Consider the following 10,802-nt stretch of genomic DNA (forward strand, 5'->3'; position numbering starts at 1 on the left):
AAATGGGTTCTGAAATCAGAACGAAAACGTAATAATCCTTCAAACATCAACTGGCCAATTACTTAGGAGTAGAGACTGTCTGTAAAGACAAAAATATATGACATAGCGTCGTAGGCCATTTCTTAATGCGTAACTAAACATCGAAATCTTAAAACAAATCTCTAGTTTTATTTTCTTTAGTTTCTTTGGGAAGTAACTAAAGTGGCGACTCTCAAGTCAATTAAATCGATACATCCACAAGTGTATCGATTTAAAACCTGTACGGGCCAATTCAAAAGGTCTATGGTAAAGAACTCTATTTCCGGTTCCTCATCCCTTTCTATTTTTTTAAGGGATGTAAAGGAAGGTAAATCAAGAGTTCTTTAACATAGTTCGCCTTAACACACGGAAAAATGTTTTCTCTAAAAAACAGTACACGGGTCATACCTACCATAAAAATTCCTCGTCTCCTACAGCGGAAGCACATGAAAAAGGTAAGAAATGTGATCAATAATTTCTGGATCGCACAAATCACCCTTAAACACGGGGTGATTTTTCATTAGGGGAGGAAACGGGTTAAACAAAACGAGAAAAAAACACGTACAATTGTGAATTTTGTCAAACATAACAATTTATCTTATTAAAAATACATGTTCATCAGATTGCTCGGAACTTTCGAAACATGTTGATCTCCAAGACTGTCAGGAAAATCAGTTGCGTCAACCATGGTAATGATGACCTCAAGTATGACCATCATAATCAGGGTACCAGCTACAATAGATACTCGACCCGACCTAATCCACCACATAACAACCAAAAGCTCCTCCTCCCCATTAATCCTGTTGATGGTGTTTCTTATAGCACAAATTCTCCTACAAACACGATTAGGACTCGCAAGCGTAAGAGCTGATGGGATGATTCACTTGAAACAATGAAGAATCACGAAGATCCTCAAAATTCACGTTTGATGAATATCGATGTGGATGCTCTTCCGGTTTCTCGTTACCTGAATGTTGAGATTTTATCAAGGTTTACCAAAGACATTGTAAGGGTCTCAAGAGAAATAAATAGAGAAATGGGGTGGATGTAAGTATCAAAACAAGAACTGCGATTGAAGTACATCTTTATGACGGAAACTGTGAGAAGAATTGGTCTATTATAGAGAAGGGCAGAATAGATAACTGATCATTTCTTTATATATTGTTTGCAGTAGGCATGGTTCCCTAATACATGTGCATTTCCAATTCATTTTGTTACTTTTTAGTGGAAATTTTGCTATTTTTTCTCATTTTAGAAATTTAACTTCTATTATCATTTCATCCAATTTCATTGATTTTGAAATCTCACCTGCAATTGTGAAGTTGTGTATTACTGACCAGACAAACTTCCATTGATGTTGACTAGTTTATTAATGAAACAAGACATGACAATTGATTAATTTATTTTTGTCATTACTCTTTTCATCAAGTAGTTTCCTCTCTTTTTATTATTTTGTGAATTGTTGGTCTCTTAAGTACCATGTTTGGATTCAGGTGGATAAACCTAGATCTCGATTTTGATTCTCAATACTAACGTCTTCTCAAAAGAAATGTGTGACACTTTCGAGTTCGATTTTAATTTAGGGCAACAATGGTTTCCACATGATTTAATCAATGTGCTTAGAACATAGTCCTGACAACCTGTTCATAAATATTTGAAAAACTAAATGACATGCCCTAACTAAGATATAATTTACATCCTTGAGTTGTAACCTTATAAGTACATAAGCTAGTTTATTATTGATCATACTTTTATTTATAAGAAATAAATTCACAAACTTATATTATAATTTACAATCCAAATACACTCGTAGTTGTGCAATTTTTTTTATTTTATTAAAACCATTTCACCTATCTATTAGAAATCTCTCAAGTAAAATATTCTCACCATTGGCAAAGACCAACTTCCCCTACAAAGGGCAAATGTCATGTTTGGCTCCGAGTACCCCACACCATAGGCATGTCGTAGAAGAACTTCATTCTCATTTGTTGTGTCCTAATTCAATGAAATGTTCAATGTTCAATGGCCAAAGCATTTAGAATGATCCCTCCCACGTTCACCGCAGCCTAACTAGAAAAAGTTTTATTTTTAGGTAACAATCATTATATTACACACTGTATGATTCAAGCGTTGTATAAGTTAATCCAAAATGCTAGTTTTTGCTTGCATGTCAACAATGTCAAATTCACATTGCTCAGTTTATGCATCAACGCCCTGTATATATAATAAAATGAAAGAATTAACTAAACTTGAAAATGAATAATGTAGAAATCAAAATCTCACCTTAATCTACCATTACTTGAAAACAATCAGGAACACGGCTTCTGTTCACAAAATTTCTTGTGATTTGGATGAAATTCTTATATTCACTATTATCTCTTATTACCCCGTTGAAATTTGGAAGTACCCCATAAGGGTCTACTATAATATTTAAATTATTGTTATCAAATGATAATACAGGTGATTTACATGAATTGATCAATGAGGCATTGACCCCTTTGAGCTAATGCAAGAGATATAATGCTTTGGGACAATGCTAAATCCTCTGTTGTTATTCATAGTGGCAGTAAAAGTCTATTTAAGATGGAGAAAGATGTTTATCAGGCAATTAACCAGTTCTAGTGAGATTTTATTTGGTTCGATTCTATTACTTTGTCGCGGTTAGGGATGGCAATGGGGCGGTTCGGGGCGGGGAATGCATTTACCGTCCCCGCACCGTTTTAATTTCGGGGAATTTTTTAATACCATCCCCGCCCCGTTCGGTTTTTTTCGGTTTCGGGGAATCCCGCGGGGCACCGTTAATAATTATTTTTATTTAAAATAAAATAAAAATTATACAATAAAATTATATAAACAAGTTTTTTAATATAATATATATTATAATATATTAAAATTTATATTATTATAAAGAAATAACATTACTGCTCTTATAAAATATAGTGAATAAATAAATATATTGATAATTTAATATATTTAATTATATTTATGGTATTCGGGGCAGATTCGGGGTAGATTCGGGGTGAAATCGGGGCGGGTCGGGGCGGGGATGTTGTTTTTGGCACAATTAGAATCCCACATCGGAAGATGATGGGAGTGAAAGAAGTTTCTTAGTATATAAAAGAAACTATATTCACAATTAGCAGAAATCCCACATCGGAAGATGATGGGAGTTGGGGAAGTTTCTTAGTGTATAAAAGAAACTCTCCCCTCTTTGGTTTATTGCACCCAAATTTGTATCTCTTCTTCCTTATTAATTGATAGCCTTAGTGCTCGGAGACGTAGACAACGTTCTGGCCGAACTCCGTTATCAAATTTTGTTAGTGTGTTCATTATTTTGTTTTCTTCTTTTGTGGTTCTGTCAGGGTTTTCCCCAACAAGTGGTATCAGAGCCGAAGGTTCGTCCTTGGCATGGTGGAGTCTTCAAAAGGGGCGTCAACTCCTTCGTCATCCTGGACAAGAACACCGATGTCGAATTTGAAGTTTGCGGTGGAGATCTTTGATGGAACTGGGCATTTCGGCATGTGGCAAGGTGAGGTTCTAGATTGTCTTTTTCAGCAGGGTCTAGATGTTGCTATTGAGGTCGGAAAGCCAGATGGTATAGAAGAAAAAGAGTGGAGTATCATGAATCGATTGGCGTGCGGAACAATTCGGTCGTGCCTGTCCAGAGAGCAGAAGTATGCTGTGAAGAATGAAACTTCTGCACAGAAACTGTGGCAAGCATTGGAGGACAAGTTTCTGAAGAAGAGTGGTCAGAATAAGCTCCTTATGAAGAAGCGACTGTTCCGGTTTGAATACCAATCAGGTACTACGATGAATGAGCATATAACTAAGTTTAATCAGTTAGTAGCGGATTTGTTAAATCTTGACGTTAGGTTTGAGGATGAAGATTTGGCTTTGATGTTGCTATCGTCCCTTCCTGATGAATTTGAACACTTAGAAACAACGTTACTTCATGGGAAGGGAAATGTTTCTCTTGATGCTGTAAGTTCTGCTTTATATAGTCATGAATTGAGAAAGCAGGATAAAAGGAAAAGCAAAGTAGATACAGCAGATGAAGCATTGATGGTCAGGGGCCGTCAGCAGAGCAAATCAAAAGGGAAAGGAAGAAGATCTGAAAGTAGAGTTGCCAAAGATGAATGTGCTTTCTATCGTGAGAAAGGACATTGGAAGATTAACTACCCAAAGTTGAAGAAGAAAGATAAAGATTCTGAAGATGCGAATGTTGCAGAAAACAAAGGTGATGCAGATTCAGAATACTCTTTATCGATGTCACACACAATATCACATCCTGATGCGTGGATATTGGACTCAGCCTGCACTTATCATATGACACCAGTTCGAAAATGGTTCTTTGACTTTAAGGAGCTAGATGGTGGAGTTGTTTACATGGGAGATGCTAATACATGTAAAATAAAGGGGATAGGTTCAATCAAGCTGAGGAATGATGACGGATCCACCAGAATGATTAGAGATGTTCGGTACATACCGAATATGAAAAAGAATCTCATTTCTTTAGGGGCCTTGGAGTCGAAAGGCCTGCATGTGAAATTGGAAAATGGAGTTCTTAAGGTAATATCTGGAGCGCTAGTGATGTTGAAAGCTATCAGGAAGAGTAATAATTTGTATTATTATCAAGGTAGTACAGTAAATGGGACATCATGTGTATCAACTTCCGGGAGCAGTAAAGAGTTAGAGGCAACAAAGCTATGGCATATGCGATTGGGGCACGCTGGTGAGAAATCTATACAAACTCTTGTCAAGCAAGGATTGTTGAAAGGTACAAAAGTTTGTATGTTAGATTTTTGTGAATATTGTATTCTGGGAAAACAAAGGCGAGTAAAGTTTGGCACTGCTATGCATAATACCAAGGGTATTTTGGAATATGTGCACTCAGATGTCTGGGGACCTGCCAAGACTCCTTCTCTTGGAGGTAGACATTATTTTGTTACTTTTGTTGACGATTTTTCCAGAAGAGTATGGGTGTTTACGATGAAGAACAAAGGTGAAGTGTTTGAGATTTTTCTTAAATGGAAAACTCAAGTTGAAGACGAGACAGGAAGAAAGATCAAAGTTCTCCGGACTGATAACGGTGGAGAATACAAGAATGATCCATTCCAGAAGTTATGCCAAGAGTGTGGCATAGTTCGACACTTCACAGTTAGAAAAACACCACAGCAGAATGGAGTATCGGAATGTATGAACAGGATATTGGTGGAGAAAGTTCGATGTATGTTGTCTAATGCTGGGTTAGACAGGAAATTTTGGGCAGAAGCTGTGTCATACGCTCAACATTTGGTAAATCGCCTACCATCATATGCACTTGGTGGCAAGACTCCATTAGAGGTATGGTCTGGAAAATCTGCAACTGATTATGACTCTTTGCATATTTTTGGTTCTGCTGCATATTATCATGTAGTTGAATCAATGTTGGATCTACGAGGAAAGAAGGCTCTTTTTATGGGATTTAATACGGGAGTTAAAGAATATCGCCTCTGGTGTTTGGATGCAAAGAAAACCATTATCAGTAGAGATGTTACTTTTGATGATTATTCAATGTTGAATAAGGTAACACCAGACAAAGTTGATTGTACTCCGCGACAGGTGGAGTTTGAGCAGATAAAGATAAGCCCAATAATTAGTGACTCTCCGACGATAGACGAAGAGTTAAATGAGGAAGAGGTTCCAACCCAAGAACCTTCAGAACAAAGTGAATCAATTGTTGTTAATAGGCCAAGACGAGTTATTCAAAAACCAGGTCGGTTTGTTGACATGGCGGCCTATGCACTTCTAGTCGTAGATGATGTTTCATCCACTTTTTCAGATGTCAGTCGAAGTACTGAAAATGGGAAAAGGAGAGGTGTTATGGAAGATGGGATGCAATCTATTCAGAAGAATGAGACATGCAAGTTGAGTCATCTACGAAAAGAGAAGAAGGCTATTGGTTGTAAATGGATATTTGCTAAGAAAGAAGGATTTCCTGAAAAAATTTGATGTTCGTTACAAGGAAAAATTGGTAGTTAAAGACTACGCTCAGAAGGAAGGAGGTGATTATAATGAGGTACTTTCTCCTGTTGTTAAACACTCTTCCATTAGAATTTTGTTGGCCTTGATAGCGCAGATGAATTTGGAGCTAGCTCAACCAGATGTGAAGACCGCAGACATACACGGTCATTTGAATGAGGAAATCTACATTTATCAACCAGATAAAGAAAATTGGGTTTGCAAGTTGAACAGATCATTGTACAGGTTGAAGCAATCGTCGAGACAATGGTACAAGCGACTTGATAAGTTTATGATTGAGCACAAGTACACAAGAAGCAGATTCAGTTCATGTGTGTATTTGCGCAAACTGCAAGATGAGTCTTATATTTATTTACTCTTTTACGATGATGATATGTTGATAGCATCAAAGAGCCAATATGAAGTTGACAAATTGAAGGCTCAATTGGGTAGAGAGTTCAAGATCAAAGACATTGGGAAAACCAAATCTAATTGTTTAGATTTGGTAAACACATTCCGCGTTTGAGTCGGCGCTGAAGAGCGCCAATTGGAAGCACTGAAGGTTTATTTTTTAATATTGAAGATTAGTATTTGGATATTGTGCCAAGGTGGAGATTTATTGTTTTTGGCACAATTAGAATCCCACATCGGAAGATGATGGGAGTGAAAGAAGTTTCTTAGTATATAAAAGAAACTATATTCACAATTAGCAGAAATCCCACATCGGAAGATGATGGGAGTTGGGGAAGTTTCTTAGTGTATAAAAGAAACTCTCCCCTCTTTGGTTTATTGCACCCAAATTTGTATCTCTTCTTCCTTATTAATTGATAGCCTTAGTGCTCGGAGACGTAGACAACGTTTTGGCCGAACTCCGTTATCAAATTTTGTTAGTGTGTTCATTATTTTGTTTTCTTCTTTTGTGGTTCTGTCAGGGTTTTTCCCCAACAAGTGAATACCATCCCAAACGGGGCAATTCGGTTCGGTTTTCGCGGGGCGGTTTCAAATTGCCATCCCTAGTCGCGGTGTCTCATAAATCACCCTGCACTATAAGGCCAAAATAGAAGCATTATCATATATTAATCTTTATTAGAGATAGAACCATCGATTAACTAACTTAATTTATAAAACATACATGAATTTGAAATACTAGAATAGTAAGGTTTCACAACTCTGCTGTACATTATATGTCTAAGAATAAACCACGCAAAGAATAACAAATTTTGCAAAATAAACCCTAATCGATCAAATCAAATAGAGGCCATCTTCGATTTTCTTTTAAAACAAAATTCATTAATTCATTGATTATTATTATTAATGTTCACCTGGGGCCAAATCGATTGAGATTGAAGCCTGATAATGGTTCCATCTTCCATCTCTCATGAGGAGCCACACAATCTTTAAAAGGCACATATTGTTGTCATTTTTTGTTGGGATCGATGTCAACAACAACTGGTGGGGTTTGAGTATTGTTGAACGGCTATCGACTTCTAATTCGGCTTTAACCCTGTTAGAGGTTAAGACATGTTTTTATTCTCGTGACAAATCTTTGCGAGCTCTTGAATTGGATTCAAGTGTGGAATTACTCGCTAGATTTGAAGCGTATTGATGCAATATGAATCAGACAATAAGAAAGGGACACGAAGTTGTTTCTGGATGTTTAAAGATAAACAACTTCTACGTCAACCCTTCTTTTATTTCTAGAAGGATACACTAGAAGACTTTAACTTGTATAGCGTTTACACAAGCTCGGTCAGAAACCCAAGACTTAACAATGCATATTTTGAACTCCTAGTTCTCACTATGATAAATAGACACATTATGTTCAACTTACAATGCTTAATGTTTGTAACAGATATTACAGCAAGTTCTCTCTCAGCTTATCTTTAATGGAAAGTACAGATAGTATGAATTACAACTGGGATAGTGAGAGAGTAAAGCGACAGCGAGTGCTTCAAGAACCGAGTAGAATCTTCTTTATTAAGATCCACTTATATAAGAGTCACAGCCGTTTTGCATTTAATGGTGACGTATTGTAGAGCTCCGCGTGCTGATGTAGCATAGTTTTACTTGAGTGTTGTAGCCGCGCTTGAGTATCGTAGCCCAATCATAGCCTTACTTGAATGGCGTGTGACGGTTGAGCTTTTTAGAAGCTTTGTATACTGATGCACGACAATTAATGCAACGGTTGACTCTAAATATTGACATGTGGCATTATTTCGTTGATTATTGTGCGTGCTGATATGATAGTCTTCCGTTTATCGGACGATGATCAAGGAAGCTAAATGGGCGATGCTTTAGTCTTCTATTGAAGTATAAACGTCTGCTAGCGCTTCTTCAGACCAGAGCGTTTGTTGAAGCCTAAACGTCTGCTAGCGCTTCTTCAGACCGGAGCGTCTATTGAAGCCTAGACGACTGCTAGCGCTTCTTCAGACTAGAGCGTCTGTTGAAGCCTAGACGTCTGCTAACACTTCTTCAGACATCCCGTCTGTTGGAGTTCAGACTTTGTCTGCTTGCACTTACTTCAGACTGCATCTGTACTTGTACATAGGTAATTTACACAGCTTAGTTTTATTCACAAATAAATCCTTAAATCTTTATGTGAACACATCATTAAAATCAGGTTGTATTGATTAAACTAGTTCTTATTTACCTAAGTTCATTTTAATCAATTTACACATTTCTCCTTAATTAATTAATTCTTTCTTTAATTAATTAATTTATTCTTCTTTCCTTGGTTAACTTATTCTAACATTTTTATAGAAATGAGGAAAATTAGACGACTATTATTCAATAATTATATATGAATTCCTATTTGAATTGACAAAACACATCAAAACTTGAAAGTAAAATCAACATATATGTGATATGACTTAGAAACACCAAATTTTGTAGAAGAATGACAATGGGTAATAGACTTAGTAATTGAGAGAGTTGTCATATTGTTTGGTTATGCATCATTTTCATTAAGAATGTATTAACAATAACAACATATTCATGTTTAATTCTCACTAAAAATGCTCGGAATCAAGGTGTCGTGCTAGTCATCCAAGGTAAAGGGATATAATCAATTTTGCTCAAGATCAAACATTTCATTTTAATGCCTCTTCAAATAAGCTTGATTATAAACTTTAGTTGAATTTTTTGAGTAAAAATGTACAGAGAAATAAAAAAAGCAAAAGGTTGGCTTTCTTTGAGAAAAAAGAATATCAAATAAGTGGCTTTCTTTGTTACTAGTTTGAATAAGATAAAAAAAGGTATGATTTTATCATTACCTCCATCTTCATTATAAACTCTTTAGCAATTCGAGCAGAAAGGACAATTCGACAAGCATCTAGCTTAATGAAACCCTCTTCAACACCATTATCAAACAATGTCAGCAATTTGTTATAATACACATCAACATTTAGCAGACCAGTCTAGGAAAACTCAATACAAATTAGACCATTAACCATCTAATACATCTTCAACATGGTAAAATAAAGTTGGATAATTTTTACCATTTTTTATGAATTCCATGATGGGACCATGTTACCATCTCCAATAGTTCTTCCATTGTTCCATATCCTCCTTAAACAAATAAAACCCCATTAGGGAGGTCAATATATAGATTTTTTTTATCATTTATGTTCTTACCAAGAAGAGAAATTAAAGCATAGACTTTCTAACCATTAAAGTTTTATGCTCATGCATGTCTAGGACAATCCTAACTTCTCCAACAGTTTCACCAGATATCTATTATGATAAACTATGTCAGTCATCAATGGCTACTATTGACATAAAAATTGTCACTCAAAAGATAAAAAAAATAGAATCGATACCTCAAGAGGCACAAGAGTTTTATGAATTACGCTAAATATATCACATTGAAGATATAAATATAAAAAAAAAAATTGATTAGAAAAATTGAAGGAAGATATTAGTTGTTCAGTTACATTTCTTACTAACCCAATAACATGGAAATCACTACCTTATGGAAAATTAAACCCATTAGACCAACACTTCCTCCTCCATATACCAATCAAATATTCTTCTCAACCTGCAATCCAAATTCATTACTCAAAACACTCTACACATACGGTTTTTATAAGATGAAAATGTATTTGTGTCTTATACAACTCAAATTTTTTTTGTCATCCAAACTAAATCCAGCTTAAAATTCAACTGCATTTGAATAGAATGTTTGAAGGGAATAAACTTTTCTTAATATATTGGATTGTCTACTATTAAATGTTATAATTTATAGGCAAATAAAAGGAAGAAAGAACAAATTCCGAGATAAATATAAATGAGTATTTCTTGAGAAGACACCACTATTTGGCGAATGCAGCAAAAATTATGATGTTGAAAAAGGTTATTTTCTGTGATGGTGAATTTTTCTATTCTCTTTGTCCGTTATGAGAGGAAAGTATGTTTGAGATTCGAACTTATATAGTTTCCCATTTTCTTGAGAAAAGACGGATGAGCAACCATCGCCTTTGCGACATCCATGAATAAAACTAGATATGATTCCGTAATTTGGACGATCGGAAGCAGGCAGAGAGAGTCAAAGAGAGTGATTATTTCTGAGATGAGTAGATTTGCAGTGAATGGTAATGAAGACAAAAACTCACGGACGATTTGTAATAGAGAAATCGCATATCTCAACAGCAAGTCGTTACACACTTCAAGGGATCTAAGGTTACATTAGCATCATCCTAAATACCACAAAGAAAATTCTACGTCACCCCAACAAAGGCCATTTTCACGAGAAGATTGTAACGGAGAAGATTCATGTTATGGTTTGA

General features: G+C 35.7%; 1 pseudogene; it reads right to left on the reverse strand.

The window, feature by feature from the left end:
• Window positions 1-1,072: 1,072 nt before the first annotated feature.
• LOC124930073 lies at window positions 1,073-10,506 on the reverse strand (annotated as a pseudogene).
• Window positions 10,507-10,802: the final 296 nt, after the last annotated feature.

Source organism: Impatiens glandulifera, chromosome 3, assembly GCF_907164915.1.
Source record: "Impatiens glandulifera chromosome 3, dImpGla2.1, whole genome shotgun sequence".
Classification (NCBI taxonomy): domain Eukaryota; kingdom Viridiplantae; phylum Streptophyta; class Magnoliopsida; order Ericales; family Balsaminaceae; genus Impatiens; species Impatiens glandulifera.